This window comes from Bactrocera tryoni, chromosome 3, assembly GCF_016617805.1.
Source record: "Bactrocera tryoni isolate S06 chromosome 3, CSIRO_BtryS06_freeze2, whole genome shotgun sequence".
NCBI lineage: Eukaryota > Metazoa > Arthropoda > Insecta > Diptera > Tephritidae > Bactrocera > Bactrocera tryoni.
The window spans coordinates 51,386,262-51,405,007 of NC_052501.1; the positions used below are offsets into that span (position 1 = coordinate 51,386,262).

An 18,746-nucleotide genomic window follows, 5' to 3' on the forward strand; every position below is an offset into this window, starting at 1 on the left:
ACATTTCTGCAAACAATTTTAGTTTCAAAGTCATGGCTTTCTTTAATGCTCTGTTTGGTATGCCATCTAATCCTGGCGCTTTGCTGCTTTTAATTTTTCTGGTTATGGTCAATATTTCTTCTTCACTCACTAGTAGTGGTGGCTCTACGACTTCGGTTCGGGGCTTAGCATAAGGAATGGTGTGGTGTTTTGGGAACAAGGTTTCCACGATATTTCTCATAATGTATGCGCTTTTTGGTTGTTGTCCCTTATTTTTGAATTTAGACATACAGATTTTGTATGCCGTTCCCCAGGGGTCTTCGTTTGCTTCCTCAAAAAGTTTTTCAAAATACTTCTTTTTACTGCGGCCAATGGCTGATTTTAGAAGCTTCTTCTGACTTTTAAATATTTGTCTGAGACTGCTTTCATTTTCTTCCCGTTGATTACGTTGTAGGCCACGTCTAGCTGAATAGCAGAGCTTTCTAAGTCCAGCTATTTCTTCATTCCACCAATACGCTGTCTTCCGGTTGTTGTGGTGCACTGTCCTACGCATGATTGCGTCGCATGCTGTGAATAATTCTTTTCGCCCTGAGGATACCAAGTGCATGGCGTCTTCGCCTTGTATATTTGCTGAACTCCAGACCATCTCAAAAAGTTCGGCATCAAAACCGCTTTGTTTCCATGTTCGTTTTTGGCATGTGCTCCTGCTGCGGCGTTCCGTCCCTGCGGCATAAAAGACTTCAGCAATAATAGCCATGTGGTCACTATAAGTAAATATGTCCGTCATCGTCCACTTAATGCGCCTGCATCGTTGGCAAACATGAGGTGGATTATAGAGCCTTTATTTCCCTTTTGAAAAGTATTTTGCGTTCCGCTATTCAAGATCGTAAGATTCGTTTGGCCGAGGAATTAAAGTATCAGACGGCCACGATGGTTTGTGCGCCTACTACCTCAAGCGGTCGACCACACATTGAAGTCGCCTGCGATTATAACTGGCGACTTGCCTCTGGTTTCTAGAGCAAGTTCCAGGAGGAAGTCTTCAAAATCTTTAATTGAGGCACTGGGAGGAGCATAGCAGCTAACAAAGTATATGCCTCGTATATTTGCCCATGTTATATAAGTTAAATTTGCGAAGTTGTGAAGAGTTGAAGACGAGAATTGGGCGTGTTTAAGGAAGGACCATAATTGTGAAGAACGCTTCTTTGCCAAGTAATTGTTGAGTTTGGGTTTGGTTGAAAGTTCATTCAATACTTTAAGAATTTTGTTCTTTCTATGCATTTATATAAAATACTAAAATGAGAAAAGTGCTGACTCTTTTAGATCTGAACTAAAATTAGAACGGACAGTTGCTCAAATTGAGCCAAATATCGTACAGCTAAAGCTGATCCTAAAAGAATTATGCAATGATAATTGTAAAATTGGTTCCCGTGTATAAAAAGTTTTCCAAGAAGAAAATCATTGATCCCTTAATATAAGAAAGCCTTCATTACACAAAAAAATCAAACATGCTTCAGTCGTAGGAGAGAATAGCTGTGAAGACCAGGTAAACGGGAAGCTGAAAAAAATATTCAAATAGTGCAACTAGTCCATCAGAAAATCGTTCTCTGACATTTAGCGAGGTAAAAGAGCCTTCACCAGGTGAAATGTCGTTGTGAAGGGTGTTTTACCCATAGCATGGCTAAGTTAGACACATGGTTAAACGAGTTCAATCCTATTTTAATCATGTTAAAAACACGCCAGATTATTTCCTTTTACAATGTTTGAATTATACATCAATTTAGATATTTCATTTAACACAAATATATGTAGTAAAAGTATAGCCTTGAAGAAAAACGAGCTGAAAGATATAAGTAATTGTTAATACTCAGAAATTGCAAACATCTCATGATTTTCTGCAGATGTCAGAAAAATAACGCACTCAAGTCTAGGGCGATCGTAAAAAATCGTTCCTAAGTGATAAGCACCGTAAGGCTCGGCTATATTCGCCTAAAACCCCACAAACAATTTCCCATCGATGATGGGAAGAAAGTTACTTGAGGCCGATGAACCCCAAATTGATAAAATCAGACATGGATTGATATCCAGGTTGGTGTACAAGATCGCAACTTAGGCCTATGAATGAAATTTGGAGATGGTTCGCTGATGGCTTAGAAGTATTTTAGCGGAAATGTGCTGGTTGTACTTCGGCGGAGGACTCATATCTTCCAAGTTTGAATATATTTTTGACTCGTACGCCGATAAGAAGATATTTTCATAAAGGATAACGATCCGAAACATCCATTAATCCCCTTATTTGAAACCCATTAAGGAGCTTAGGCCGTTTCAAAGGGAAATTCTTGTTGAAAAAGATGCTGCAAAGACTGTAAATGTATTGTAGAAGCGGGCTCTATTTGCATGGCAAAATAATGTATAAGCGCTAATATTTTAGAGAATATCATAAATTGAATATATGTATGTATATAATGTATTAGGTTGTCAAAAAGTCTTGCGGTATTTTCGCTAGTTGGCGCTGAAAGCGCGTACTTCTAGTTTTATTCGTCGCATCGGATCATGCAATATCTTTTTGGAAAGCTCATTTCACGCGCTAACACGTGTTTGATTGATTGACGTTTCTTTTAAGTCGTTCGTAAGTTATAGCGTCGCACATATGGAGCAAAATAAAGAGAAAACATGGCATATTTTACAGTACTACTACGATAAAGGCAAAAATGCATCTCAAGCCGCCAATAAAATTTGTGCTGTTTATGGACTCATGCGGCGGTCACATAGTTATTAACGTGTCATTCACTTAACTTTTGAGTCAACGGACAAACCTGTTCGCACATATATTTTTTTTTAAATTGACTATTTTCAAATAATTAAGTTTAAATTTCTGAATTAAGTTGTTGGTTTCGAAAGCAAATATTATCGAATTTATAATAACCTTTACAAATACAAAAGATTTCTTGCAAAAACTGTAATCGTTCAGTTTGTATGGCATCTCTACGAGTATAATATAGAGACTCAATTGGTTGCGCCTAGCCATGCCAAATTTTTTGAAAATATCTCGTGAAATGAAATTGTTTTGTTATTTGCACTTTATTCCTATCGTTTACAATCAGAACCGTCTTGTATTAGAAATTCCTAAAATTGAGTAAGATTTCAGTACGTGTGTTTTTGAATTTAAACCTGTTAATTTTGGTCGGAATGCAGAGCAGTGTAAGAAATTTAAAGCAATAACTCAGCTCAACCAACAAGTTACTTACTTTCAACAACATATTTAGCGAGCTGCAAAAGCTCAGTCAATCGATGCTTGCGGTAAGCAACGGAGTCAATATGATTCTTTGAGTGACTAAACAAGTGTGAGCATGGCAGCGTGGCTGAAAGTGTTTCGCGAGATGAAGTGTTATGTGAAGTGTTTCTTTCTTATGCGTGGCACGCAGCTAATCGAAAGTGGATAAAGTTTATCATTTCTTGATGTTATAAATAAGTTGCTAACGCGCTTTACGCCACTGCAAGCAACAACAGAGGCGTTAAAAATGGGCCACACACATTCATAACTAAGCGCATAAGTTATATGCATAATTACATGAGCAACTTTTATTTAAGGTTTCATGTGCGCAGAATAAACGAACATTTGATATAGGAAATATTATTCGACAAACTACCGACTTATATAGCACAGTCCGTACGTCCATCCCTTCCACCACAGCTGGGACGCAAATAAGCATACAAAACCGTCCAGATTGTTTATCAAATATTTGCAGATTTAATTTATTTAACTTTTATTTTTATTTGACAGCTTTGAGTTAGGTTGCAACGTCAAATTCGAGAAATTTTGAATTTTCTGGGTTTTAGTTTTTGCATGGTTTTACTTATTATCGTCCTTAGCTAATATAATCAATTTTATTAAAAAAAATTCGAATTTCAAAAAAAGGCACGAAAATCTTGTTTTTTTTCGTTAAAAATCGTTTAAAAAAATATGAAAATATTTTCGAAAACACACAATTCTGGCAGGGACGATGACTATAAATGAGTAGAAGAACATATGTAAATTTTAAAGCAATCGGTTAAATACTTTATTTTTTAGGACCACAAAAGTTTCAGAAAATGATGATTCTAGAAAAATGCGTTTAGAAACGTAGCAGCTGCAGACTTGCCATGGCACCTGGTAGACAGTCGCATACGACACGTCGGCGACTATGAGCTGTAACTTATCAAATATTATGACTTTCGGTCTGAATTTTTCACAGCATGTGAAAACATAGGTTTTACTGCCAAAATAAAAAAAAAAGGTGCGTGGAGTCCCTACGCGCGGATGAAGTTATACTTCTTAGTGATATTCCAAGAAATGCATATTATTTTGTATGAAAGAAATCTAGAAAACTTAAATTCACATTTTATAAATTTATTATGCACATAAAATGAAGAATAAAGCAAAGTCTAAATGAAAGAACTTTGACCAGAAAAATAGTTCTGTCTCTTCGTTGTACTTATATGTACATATATTTGCATACATTGCCAAACAAATAATGCACAAGCATACAAACATACATATGCGTACACCTATGAATATTTCACCAACAAAAAATTGATCTTCACAAGACAATATGGCAGCCAAATTGGCGAAGAACAAGTGTAGTACATTTTACAACAAAAACGATTTCATTCATGAACGCAGGCGCAAATTCCACAAGCGATCTCGCTTAATTCATAAAAACAGAGGCCGTAACATCTCCCCGAGCATGCCTTTGCCAACAAGTCGTCTTTTCGCGACGATGGCAAAAGCCAAAAATCATAAACTGCACAACTTTCTGGTGCTGCTCACAAAAATCTGCGTCGATATGTATTCACGATCATACGTATACATACATACATACATATGTATTTACGTATGTTTGTAGGCGAAGCTGCTACAGCGGCAAGGGGTGACAATCGGAGGCCATTACTTTACTTATGCCATAGAAATTCTATTGCTACGAATATGGAAATGACAACGAAATAATGCAAATATGCATATTTACTAAAGGTCATTAATTTCTTTTAAGAAATGAAAGGAATGAATGATCCTGAGAAGTATAGTCTTAACTTTTCAACGGCCAACGCAGAACATTTCAACCAAAAGGAATTTATTCATTAAAATCACCACTCAGAAGTCGTTTTATCCGTTGTAAGCGAACGATTTTCGAAGAAACATCATTTCTAATATGCCACAAGACAAAATTAGAAATGAACTTCTTAAACCTCACGCTGTCAGATAAAACGATATACCTCGTCATCGCGGGTCGATTTCCAAAAAATGTAAATGAAGACTAACTACAAAAATGATCCTGTAAAGTATAGACTTAATTTTCCAACGGCCAACGCAGAGTATTTCGACCAAAACCTTCGCAAAATAGTTGAGAATTCGCAGAAATGAAAGACAAACGATAGAAAAGGAAGCATAACTTCAATAATGCACAAGCATACAAACATACATATGCGCACATATGTGAATATGTCACCAACCAAAAATTTAAACATTGTTTTACAAAAGCAACAACAGCATAAGCATGGCAACATTGTGTTGTTCGTAAAAAAGCCGAGCTGTGCCAAAAGAAACGAACAAGCGTTCGCCGATTGTCACCGCTTCGCTTGCTGCTCGAACATCTTCGCAGACAAGGTTGCGTAGATTCATATTGAGCAAGGTTACGTAGATTCATATTGAGCAAGGTTGCGTAGATTCATATTGAGCAAGGTTGTGCAACCTTTTCCGAACTCGTATAAGAAGTATAACTTCAAAAAAATCGATTTTTCGAAGTGATTACATGAGAATACCCCCTTAAATTGACTGATATTTTGAACGCAACCTCGTTAGATTGTCTAATACATTATTGATGTTTTAGTAGAAAATTATTAGTTGCTGGTTTTTATTCAGTAGCAAGTTGTGTAAAGATGTTTCTGGCTGCAAATTCTGTAATTATAAATATTTTAAAGATTTACGTATGCATTGATTTTAGTGCTTCGAAGATTTATGTTTGATTATGTGAAAGTATTTTAAGGAAAGGCTAAGCTATTTGGCGGTTCTTAAGGACTCCTTATTTGCTAGACAACATCACTAATTCAAAAAGGTCTGAATATACAAGTATGTATCTAATACATGAAAACGTTGAAGGAGATCAAAAATGACAAGGAGTATTTCGAATCTTTACATAGTCTGTATTTAGTGGTATTAACAAATATTACTAACATATCAGCAAACGTACTTCTTTTGGGAACGGGCAGGATCATAAAAGCTCAAATTACTGATCGAATAGCTTTTTTCATTTGATAGTAGAAATTTAAAGATAGTTTCCCATTTCCCAAACCGAACACTCTCTCTGCTGGATTGCCATAGTTTAGCTTGAAAATAAATCAGAAGCAAGCAACCATATTCAGGATTAATGGATTTATAGTATTTTCGCATAGCTCTTCACTATGTAACTCTCCGAAAATGTATTTGTACATACATATAAAGTATTATGAACTGAGTACGTTTTTGTCTTCTGGATCTGTGTGTCCATCTGACTGTCTGTATATGGGCGAATTATTAATTTTATTATTTTTAATTTAATATTAGTTTTATTTTCCAAAGAAATGTTCTGTATCTACCACAATTATTTATTATTTCTTTCCTTATCCTGTTATAATGCGATGGAAAAGAATGGGTAAAATTTGTATATCAATTTATAATTTGTATCATCAGTCATATATACATATATATATTTTTTTATTTTTAAATAGGGGAAGCATCAAAAGCCGGAGTGCGGAACTTTATTCCGCCAAACCTAACCTATTCTCGACTCCAGACTCTCCCACGGAACCACCTGATTAAATTTTACTTCGTGGGAGTGATAAGACATTTAAGTCTCCTCCATAGCACGGACTGACAGACGCCGACTCTGCTCTATATTTCTTAGTTTTGTCATGATAGAGTCTGCCGCTTCGCTGACAGCTTTCCAGTTCTCAGTGGACTGACCCATGAATGTCATCAAAGTTTCCACCGTGAAACTACCCCCGAGTGTAGTTTTAAGCATTTCTCTTGTACTTAAAAAGCGAGAAAAATAGAAGAATACAAGCCCAGAGTCTTCAAAACAATCTGAACACGTTGAACAATTCGAACTAATGTCATGCTGGAATCTGTACAACGATCGCTCCTCGAATAGATATCCGGTATGAGTCTGTAGGTCCACCGTCCTTTGAGTGAGGTTTGCTCTTGGTGCCTTCATCAGTATCGAATAATAGTCGTCTTTTTTCAAAATAACTCAATAATGTATGTCATTATTTAAGGCATTCTTCATATCTAAGGTGATCAGCGCGCAATATTTTTTTTCGCCTTTCCATCGCTTACACTTACAGCGCATTTCGCAGTGTCAACGACATCATATAGTGCGTAAATGAAAGGATTCATAAAGTCGTATTGCAATTCTGATAATCCGCCGGCTTTCTGGATTGCTAACTTCAAGCGGTTCTTACTCTGCTTTCGTGCAGTTGCCAATAGTGACAAGTATGCAGAGAGGTCGATATGATGAAAGTTCTTTATGATGCTTTTCTGGTTTAGGAAGTAGAACCAACCGATGAACTTTCCATGGGTCGGGAAATATTCCTTCTTTTAAGCACGCGTTGTACATTTTTGCGAATAATTTTGGTTTCAAAGATAAGGCTTAATTTAAGGCTCTGTTTGGTATTCCATCGAATCCATGCGCTTTGCTGCTTTTAATTTTTCCAGCTATGGCCAATATTTCTTCTCCACTAACTACTAGTGATGGCTCTACGACTTTGGTTCGAGGCATGGCATAAGAAATAATGTGTTGTTTTGGAAACTAATTTTCTACGAAATTTCTCATAAAAGATGCCCTTTTGGGTTGTTGTGGTTTATTTTTGAATTTTCATACCAGTCATATATGAGTGTATGCGTTTGTATTTGTTAAAAAAAATATAAGTTTTAAAAATTCTCTGAATGTGTTGGAGCTTTGGTAGGCGTTACTTGCTATCTTTGTCATTAAATAAAGGTTAATAAATTTTAATGGAAAACCTGATATATGTATATCGGACATCGCTACTGCTGATTTTCAGACTTTAAGTGAGAACTATCATATTAACAACTTTCTCCTACTCCCTTTAAATACAAAATTAATAAATCGCATGCTCTGTTAAAGTGTAGTATAGTATAGAAGTAGAGTAGTTGCTTATCTAGGCCACAACAATTCCAATAACCTATTTAACGTGTCTGTTTGCTGCTTCACAGTTAATTTTGCTGCAGTCTAAGTAGTACTCTAATGTTTTTTTTTTGCATGCCTTTTAATAACTCTTATTACATTTTAATACTCTCTTTTACTGCCGTTTCCTAGTGCTTGTAATAGTTCTTTTTGAATTTTTTGCCGCCAATACACGAGCACGTTTAAGTCTATAGCTGTTTGCGAGTATACGCGAAAGTGTGTGTGTGTGTGTCTCGATTTCTTGCTTTACTCACATTCCATGCACCATTTGTTCGTGTAAAATTTCATACAATTGAATGCATTTGCAGAAGGTTGCGTATACGCCCTGTATGCTGAAATAATTTTTCTTTTGTTTTGCTACACTCTGCCCTACCTTGCACATCTTCTGCTGCTATTCTCTTTCGTTACTTGCGCTACTTTTTCCGTGTGAAAAGTCAAACGTTTTAGTTTTCACTCAACTCTTATCAAGTGAGCTCGAAGCGCACAAGTACTTTGCTGCAGCACATACGGATATACACATATATACTCAAGAATGAACAACTGGAATATTCATGTCCTGAAAACCATGACAATCATGAATCAGGCACACTGTCATTGATATGGATTGGGTTTGTATGTATGTAGAAGTGTGTGCGCAGCTACAAAGGTTGCATAGTTAAGAGAAATAATAACAAGTGTGAAGAGGCACAGGGAGAGTGGCCACACTTTGATTAAAGGCAAACGAGATTACAGCAAAAATAAAACAACTTCTAAATTTGTTTGCATTCTTATGGTCTTGCTACCTCACACACAAACAAACTCTCGCGTACATATGTATGCAGATATGTAAATAAGTAGAAATTGGTACTTAAATTTGTTTTAGACTCTAACTCTACCTGCACTTCTAGGCTTTAGTCGGAAATGATTTTAATTAAGAGACTCTTACAAATGAAAATATGAAGAATTTATAGTAAATTTTAAAATTATGTATTTTAATTACTTTTATTGACTTTAGAAATGTACACCTAAGATTATTGTACACTTATTTGCCAGTAAAAATATTATTAACATACCTAATATATATATATACTATTGTAGGTATACTAGTTTCTTATATATACTTGCATGTTCGAAATGAAATGTAAAGTTTTCAATTTCTAATTTTTAGTCCCAAACGTCTAGAATTAAAAATCTACTAGTCCCAACATCGGGATTAATTTTGTATCCCAACTTTTTGAATTAAAAAATTCGCCATTCTTCTCTAATGATTTATTAAATATTTTAGTTAATTGTTATGATGGTTCTTTAACTGGGTAACACTAAACCAAGGTGATCCAACGGAGTAAGAGAATGGAGTAACCAAAGCGAGAGAAGATCAAAAGCCTTTGGGTACGAGTAAATTATCACCTGATTTCTTATGAAATAATTAATATTTGCATATATACTATATATTAGGTCTACAACTTTGCTTCCGCGGTTGTTTTTTATAAATTTAAGGCTTTATTGTATAAAAACGGTTGCAAAAATGTCCAAGTATCAATCCAATTTTTGACTTCTTCATAAAAACTGAAGTGCTCATTAGCTAGACCGTGTGCCATCGATCGGAACAAGTGGTAGTCAGATGGAGCAACATCTGGAGAATAGGGCGGGTTGGGGTAAAATCTCCCATTTCAGCGTCTCCCAATATTTTTTGACCACCTTTGCGGCGTGAGGCCGAGCATTGCCATGCTGGAGAATGACTTTATCGTGTCTTTCGTCGTACCGTTTTTCTTTTACTCCTCGGCTCAAACGCATCAATTGCGTTCGGTAACGATCTCCTGTGATGGTTTCACTTGGCTTTAGCAGCTCATAATATATCACCCCCAGCTGGTCCCACCAAATGCAGAGCATGACCTTGGCGCCGTGAATGTTCGGTTTTGCCGTCGACGTGGAGGCATGTCCAGGCTTTCCCCATGAATTTCATTGCTTAGGATTGTCGTAGTGGACACATTTTTCGCCGCCAGTTACAATGGGATGTAAAAATCCCTTTCGGTTGCGCCTTTGAAGCAGCTGTTCACATGCAAAAAAGCGCCGTTCGACATCTCTTGGTTTCAAGTAAGGAACCCAGTTTCCTTGTTTCTGAATCATTACCATGGCTTTGAGGCGTTTTGATACGGCTTGCTCTGTGACTTTCAACGATTCGGCCAATTCCTCTTGGGTTTGAAACGCATCTTGGTCGAGTAATGCTTCAAATTCAGCATCCACGAAAATCTTCTCCTTTCCACCACCATGCCGGTCTTCGACTTCATAATCACCATTCTTAAAACATTGAAATCATTCGCGACATGTTCTTTCACTTAGAACAGCCTCACCGTACCTATCCGAAAGCATTCGATGTGCCTCAGGCACACTTTTCTTGGAATTAAAAAAGAAAAGCAAAATTTCTCGAAAATGTCAAGAATTCGGCTCAAAAAGTGACATTTTAAGTTGAGAATAAGTTTGGGATGCAAACAGATCTCTACAAATATTTTGTTGGGTTAGTGTTGACACAAATGTCCAGGATCGATATAAAATGATTTAGTCGGCCAGTGCTTGACCTTGAGACATCTATTGGAAAACGGCGGAAGCAAAGCTGTAGACCTAATATACCAGAAGATCGGGAGCCTTGCTGATATGGCATTGATTTTTGTTATAAAAAATTATTTTTACAGTCATCATAACATTTAGAAGTAAAGACAAGAGCGTTGTTGCTGGTATAAGAATCAAAAGGAAATCAAGATTTTATCAGTTAAACATGGTGCATTGAAAGAAAAACCAATAAAATAATCTGTATGTATATTATACATAAATAATAAGAGGTATGATGGGTGTGACCGAACATTTCATACTCTTTCAACTTTTAAAGATTAAAGCAGGGGTAATAACTTCATTCATTTACTTATTCCAAAAACAAATACACGCTGTCTGAATTTTATTAAGATAACTCAAATAGTGGGCGATATATGTAGGATTAATTTTAAATAAAAAACACCGTGTTCTTATATTCAATTTGGTTTATTCTTCAGTTTATTCGCACTTTAATTTCACGCGGCGGCGTGACCGTTTTACACAACGTTTTCTTAACCCCCTATTCTTGTCGACCACACTTGACGACTGATACTTGAACAATGAATCTTAGTTTCTAATATAAATGGACGATCAATATTGACCGTTAGTTACATAAGTTGTTTTTCCTTCAACCCAAACTTTTCGTCCTGACGAAGCATATCTGTTAGTGGCTTCGCATTAACTGCATAATTTCGGGTGAAACGCCTGAAGTATGAAGTTAAACCTAAAAATCGTTGTAATTCTTTCTTACTAGTTGGTACTGGAAATGCCCTGACTGCCTTTGTCTTCTCTTCTGAAGGCAAAATCGCCCCGTTCTCCACAACGAACAATTAAACAATTAATCTTTCTCTTTAGAATTTGGCATTTCTTCCATCTAATGGCAGACCGTTTTCACTTGCATGTCTTAATACCTTTTCCAATTTCTCTCGGCCTTCGATATCATCCTTGGCGGGAATGACGATATCGCCCATGTATATTATGACTGTTCCATCCGCAAGCATGGAATATTGCTCGTATGTATCGACAAAATACCGCCGGCGAATTATTAATACCAAATGGCGCAAAACAAAACTCATATTGGCCGTTCTGAGTTACGAAAGACGTGGATTTGCGAGACCCTGGTTCTATTGGCACATGATGGAATCTGTTCTTCAAGTCCAATGTGGTGAAGACCCTTGCACCCTGCAATCTGTCTAATGCTTCGTCCACCACTGTCATTGGAAAATTTTCCCTGACTATTTTCTCGTTTATCTTGCGATAGTCACAACAAAGCCGTTTTGCTCCATTTTTCTTTGTAACTAACACAACTGGCGAGGCGTATTCCGACACACACTCTTGAATGATACCTTCTTTAAGCATATGCTCTACCTCTTCATCAATACATCTTTGATCCGTCTGCGACACTCTACGTGGCCGCTGAAATATCGGTTTCTCATCCTTTAATAACAATTTCATCTGTACTGGCGTTTTACTCGACTTCCTAGGATAATAGCTATTAATCCAACTGCTAACTACTTTAGCCTCGTCTATCGGTAGATGCGATAGATCCACTTTATCTGACTCCTCAGACATTGCCGTTTCTATTGAACACAATACCCTGAATTTTTTGCTTAACCCATTGTCATCCATGACTTCCGACCTCGTTTCTAATACCGGTCCGGTAATGTCCTTTTGTTCCTTGAAAACTTCAACTTGACTATTCCCATAGTCTCTTAACTCACGGTGAGTTGACACAAACCCTTCAACATCACTGCATGCACCCTGGTGGGCTGACCCAAACTCTTCAGCTCCACCACACGCCAGAGATCTTCCCAATCCCTGCGTGCTTCGCTGCCTCCTCAGCAGTCCTCACAAGTTTCCTGAACTCAACACTACCTTCTCTAAAAACTAACTCAACATCGCGAAGTACATCATTTCCAATTATATAATTACATACGGAATATCACTTTCCCTAACCAAGTGAAATGTTACTTTTAATGACAACCCTTCTATTGAAATATCGGTCGTAAAGCTGCCTAATGTCGTAAGCACGCCTTTACCTACACCGAACAATTTTTGCTTTTCTCCAATTAGCTTTATATCTCCTAACATCACTAAGGTATCGTACCTCATGATACACACGATACACCCTGTAACCACTAGTGCACGGAAGGTAAAACCATTGATAGTTGCATCAACGAAGATCATTCCGCCTTTTCTGGTGCACGTTTCTACGTTGCGATCAATTGTATTTACCCGTTCACTTTTTATTATCTTGATGAGAATAATGCCCTTAAAGCAAACGACATTACTAGACCTAGCCTCCGGACAGGCTCTTGCTATATGACCTTCCTTGTCACACTTAAAACACTTCTTTTTCATCGATTCCTTACTCTCTGTAGCGAACCCTTCCACGTATCCTTTGCCTACTGTAGTTTGTACACTTCTAACTTTCTCGTATATGCGGATTTGTTCTTTCAATTTGCCCACCGTTTTCGCTTGATATAACATACTCTTATATGCCTTATCGTCTGGTATGCCATCCATGAAATACTCTACTACGCTTCTTTCATCTAAATAGATTTGCTTCCCTATTTCTAAAATAACATAAAGGTATTCTTGAAAAATTTCTTTTGGTTGTTTACGCCGGTTTCTTAATATTCGATGCACTTCAGACGCACATAATTTTTGACCAAACTCGTCGATAAGAGAACGTTTTAAACTAGCCCAATCTCTTACTCCTATTAATCCACGTACAAACAATTTTGCTGCTCCCTGAAGTAGTTGTTTAGCGTATACAAATCGTTCTAAATTATTCCAACCGACCGTGTTAGCCATATCATCAAATTCCTCAACCCAGTGACGAACATCGCAAGTATCATCACCAAAAAAGTCTGAAACACTGTCTTTAATGTCACGCAACGAAAATGACACCCTTTGCGAATTCGATGGGGCAGCATTTACGTACAACGAATTTTCCGATTCGTCGTCGCACCCCCCTTCATCTTGATCATCACCAAAAACTAAATGTTGTAGCAAACGCAGTTGCAACTCCTTTTTCCTACCCGTAACGCACAACCCTAATTCTCTTAGTTTTTCTTTTAACATCTCTACCGTCATTGCCCTAATGGTTTCAGCGTCCATCTTACAAATTTATTTTTTCTCTTCACTCTTATAAAAATTCAAATTACGGTTACGCTTTTACAAATTTAATTCTGATTCTTAAAGCAAATGTACATTTTGGTTTTGCTTACGAACTGAAAGCTACACATTCTAGTACTACATTACATCGCAACTGAGTGCAAATAACACACTCTTCTACTCAACTAACTACAAAATCATTATAACTTATCTTAGCTCCCGTTACTCTGCTGCCATTGTTCAGCTTCCTTCGTGCGCCGCCTACTGCTACGATGCTTTGCTGTCTGCTGCTGTTGCGTTGTTCTACTGCTAGCTGTTGCGTTGCTCTGCTACTTAGGCTTTGCTAGCGCGTCTTATGCGCCCGTCTACGGTTTTGCACTGTTATACAAATTTCTAGAAACTGTGCTGACTGCCAGTTATAGCGTACTGGGTACAGTCGCGCACTCAGTACGGTTTTTTGCTTTTACGCCGTTATACAAATTTGTCAGGAACTTGGTCCGTGCAACCTTATGCACCGATTCACAATTTTACTGGAAAATGCGTTTACTGCCCGCGATATCGAGCTGGGTACAGTCACTTGCAAATTACCAGAATTCACTACCGCACTGTTAAGTTTTAGGTTCTTTGTACGTATATTGTCGTACACTTCAGTACTTTGAACTACTCTCACTAACGCAACTTTCCGACCGTTCCAAAAAAATCTCTAAATTTCTTTCCTTATCACTGTTCAATTGGTATTATGTGCTCTTAAGGCATTGCACATCTCACTACCAATACACTGTTCTATGCTGACCACTGTTAGCGCACTGGTACAGCCACTTGTCCGATCGCAATCTTGCTGTTTCTAACAGCCACTCACAAAATGTCAAATTCACAAAAATTGTTTATTTCCAAAAAAATGTTTTTTTAATTGTTTGTATAACCGCACAACACATTCCGGACCATCCCGGACGAGCCCCCAAATGTAGGATTCATTTTAAATAAAAACCACCGTGTTCTTATATTCAATTTGGTTTATTCTTCAGTTTATTCGCAATTTAATTTCACGCGGTGGCGTGACCGCTTTACAAAACGTTTTCTTAACCCCCTATTCTTGTCGACCACACTTGACGACTGACAATTGAACAATGAATCTTAGTTTCTAATACAAATGGACGATCAATATTGACCGTTACAATGATGGCTGCTGATGGACGCTTCGTCAATTAACAGCTGATTTTACAGTGTTGCCATCTGAACTACATTATTCGTTCAGTGACAACACTGCCACATGTTCTATATATTATTTATTCCTACATATATGCGGTATAAAGTCACCGGGAATATCGAAAAGGTTTAAATTGAGTATATGAGGGGTCAGGGAAGTATGGACCCGATTCAAGACATTCTTAACAAACAAAATTGTCAGGAACGGTTTCTGTCTGAATTTCAATTGTATATCTCACACATTGACCGATATTTTCGGTGACACACCTTGAATACACAATTCGAAGAAAGTTTTAACTCGTTACATTAATTACTTCCTGATTTCATACTAGAAAATGAAATGAAATGAAAAATTGTGTTATAAAGGAAGGAGGTAGTCCCGACATAAAAGGGGGGTGGGCGGTGTTAACATCCTATGTATACCATTTTCACATTGTCGGTAGGAGAATTTATTGTTGTAGCTTTAATGAATGTGAAGATATATACAAGGAACCTATTAGAGGGCGGGGCCTTTCCCACTTTTTTAAATTTTTAGTTCACAGAAGATCCTTGCTACTACAATCTCCTGAGCCGAACTACAGTTCCATTTCTTATATTAGGGCTTATTCACATATCCCGGGACCGAATGCAAGCAAATTCGACATATATACATACGTAACAATTTGTGAGTTATTTCAATGAATATGAGAAAACGTGTTTTACTCATAACAATTGTGTTAAAATATGTAATTGTGCTTAAAATGTAGAGAAAAAACTGGGTCTAGCCCTTATGTAACTAAAATCCTTATTTTCAAACATTCACCTGACTTTACTCCATATAGATTGGTGATTATATTTGAAGTGCCTTTATAATGGCCAAATATGTCCAATGAGTATTATTCGTGTATAAAATTGCTTCAAACTACTTTTGTTCTCAAATTTGCTTTAGTAATGTCAAAAGTGATAAAATTAGCCCGTCCTTTCCTTTGCCCCCAATATATGTACATATAAAATGATCAGCCAAAATCTGTGAAATTTATTGAAATTAAGGGCATAGGTTTTCTTAACAATTATATTTTTATTATATAGCTTCATTAGAATGGAATTGGTCTACACCTTGATTTAAACCTCATATCCCTAATGTAATGAATTTCGTTTTCAACATCTACTTAATATGTATTAGATGTAGCTTCTTCGATTGTGTTAATATCACATATATATACTTATCTGACTTTAGGATGTTTTTAACATCAGCTGACGTACACTAAAATATAGTAATAAAGTAAGTTGAAGTTAATGGCCTTGAATAAAGGGTGATCTAAAAAGAGGCACAAAATAATAATCTATAAAATTCTGTTTCAACACACTTCGTGCATAAGAACCACCTTTTTTTAGATATATAATATACCATTCACATTACATAACAAATACATTTATTTTATATTAATGGAGCCCTAAACATTCAATCGCCTTTCAAGTGTAAATTCGTATGCTTCTGCTCCAGTTAGTTGCCAGCATTGCGGTTATAATGTAATTAGTACAACTTATGTGATAAATGTAATGCCAGAATAAATGATATATTCATACATGGCCGCAGAGAAGCAGATTCGTCAGTAAATAATGATTTATTTGCCGTTGCAAAGTTATTTTAACAACAACACCGTCAGACACACTCATTACTGAAAAGTTGTTGGGAAGAATCATTCTCTTTAACCGCAGCTGCCATTGGCAACACACATACATTTGCATAAGTACTTTATTTACGATTTAATTAGGTATTCATTCAGTCGTTTCAACGATCTTCTGGTTATTTGCAACTCTTTGACATGCTTGCGCCAGTGATGCCACCTGCTGTAAGGAAGGGGTGGTGAGTAACTGCGTACGCAAATACTTCATTTGCCTGTGGTTAGGTTAAGTTAGGTCGTAGGGTTCATCCAAAATCGAAGGGTCTTAATTGGATAAATATTCGTCCTTTGTATTGCCCATAAACTGCTAAAAGTGGATCACCAGATTAAATTTATTAAGGCAATAAATATCAGTCCCCGCCTCTGCGCTAGATTCGCCAAAATGTGTCCACTAAGCTTTTCATAGTAGGCTCATCAGTATTGCAGTTTCCAGCGATTCTGCTTTGACTCGGCACATATACAAGTCTGCTATGGAAGAAGCTTAAGGCTGTAGCTAATAAGATAATAAATAGGGTTGGTCCGCAAAGTAATAGGACTGATTTCCTTCCGCCGCGATTGTACTTCGGAGTGTGCGCGCACCGAATGGATTCGGTAGGGGGCATTCCTAGCTAACGAACAAGCAGCTGGTCAGTTGTCTCCCCACCCCTGGAGAGTCAGCACAAACATTTTCACGCGACGTGTTTCTGTGAGTGGTGCAAGCCGAAAATGCAGCGTTCTGAGACAGAGACATTTGATGTGATCAAGCAGGCTTACCCAGATGTTGTTTTAGCAAAAAGTGGTGTGTTTCGGTGGCACCATGCCTTTTTGGGGGGCCAGGAAGAAGTCGCTGATGAATGAGCGAAACCTAAAGTAAAAACGATGCTCATTGTCTTTTTTGACATCAAAGACATCTTCCACCATAAATTTGTTTCAAACCGTCAACGCCAACTACTACGTGGAAGTCTTCAAAAGACCCCAAAGAAGGGCCAATCGGGTCAGACAAGACACCGCAGCCGATTGGAAGTTGCACCACGGCCCCAGCTGACACCGCCTTTCTTGTGAACAGCTACCTTACCAAGGCCGGCATGCCAACGGTGATGTGGCTCCCACGGACCTTGCCTGAAAAGACCGATGAAAGGGGATCCAAACAGCATGCTCCTCGGCTCTTAATGCTATTCCGAAGAACTCCTTTCGTCACGCCTTCAATGCTGGGAAATGGCACTGGCAGCGCTGCATCGACGCAGAAGGAGCCTATTTTAAAAGTTTTTAAAGAATTGCAACAATTGGCTCAATACTTTTTTTTAAATGGACTCTGTCCTATTATTTTCGGGGAAAACCCTGTACTCTTTGATCAGACTGCCTTGGCAGCCAAGCTCCTGACAGCTGTGTTGAGAGGAGTAACTTATAAAATCACTTTGAGCTGTACTTAGCATACAACAGATTCCGATGAGAGACACTAGATAAGTCCAACCAGTTGTATAATATCTTTGTCAGGGCTGAAGCTGTGCTGGCATTATGCAATCGGGCCTCGGAGACTTAAACTGCTTAAAGAAGTTAATAGCTTACGCAATACGACGTTACCGAGAATACTGTATATTCTTTCCAAGACTAGCGACGTAGCGAGTCCTTATAGCACAGTTTCCAGATACATCTCTCAAATACCCCAAAGGAGGTAAAAGTTCTCGTCTGTGACCCTGACTAAGCCCTTGCATATATGTAGAATAGAAGTGCACAGAGTATTGATAATTTCTTATATGATCGATGATTGAATTTAATCTTCTGTAAACGATAAGCTCACGTCGGAGTTAGGCGACTAAGAAAGAGTGTAGTCTAAGCAAAAATTTAATGATAACGATAAGGGGCTGATGTTTCCCAGGAAGCCAGATAGCATCTAATGTCGCAAAACAATCAAAATACATCAGAATCTGTATGTGTATAATTAACATTGTTTACTAGGTTATTTTTTCACGGTTGAAAAGTTAAATTATTTAAGAATTTATTTTTTAGTTCTCCTTTC

At 37.4% G+C, this 18,746-nt stretch overlaps 1 pseudogene; it reads right to left on the reverse strand.

Annotated features, from left to right (window-relative positions):
* Positions 1 to 5,102: 5,102 nt before the first annotated feature.
* Positions 5,103 to 5,305, reverse strand: LOC120773168 (annotated as a pseudogene).
* Between the last annotated feature and the right edge of the window lie 13,441 nt (positions 5,306 to 18,746).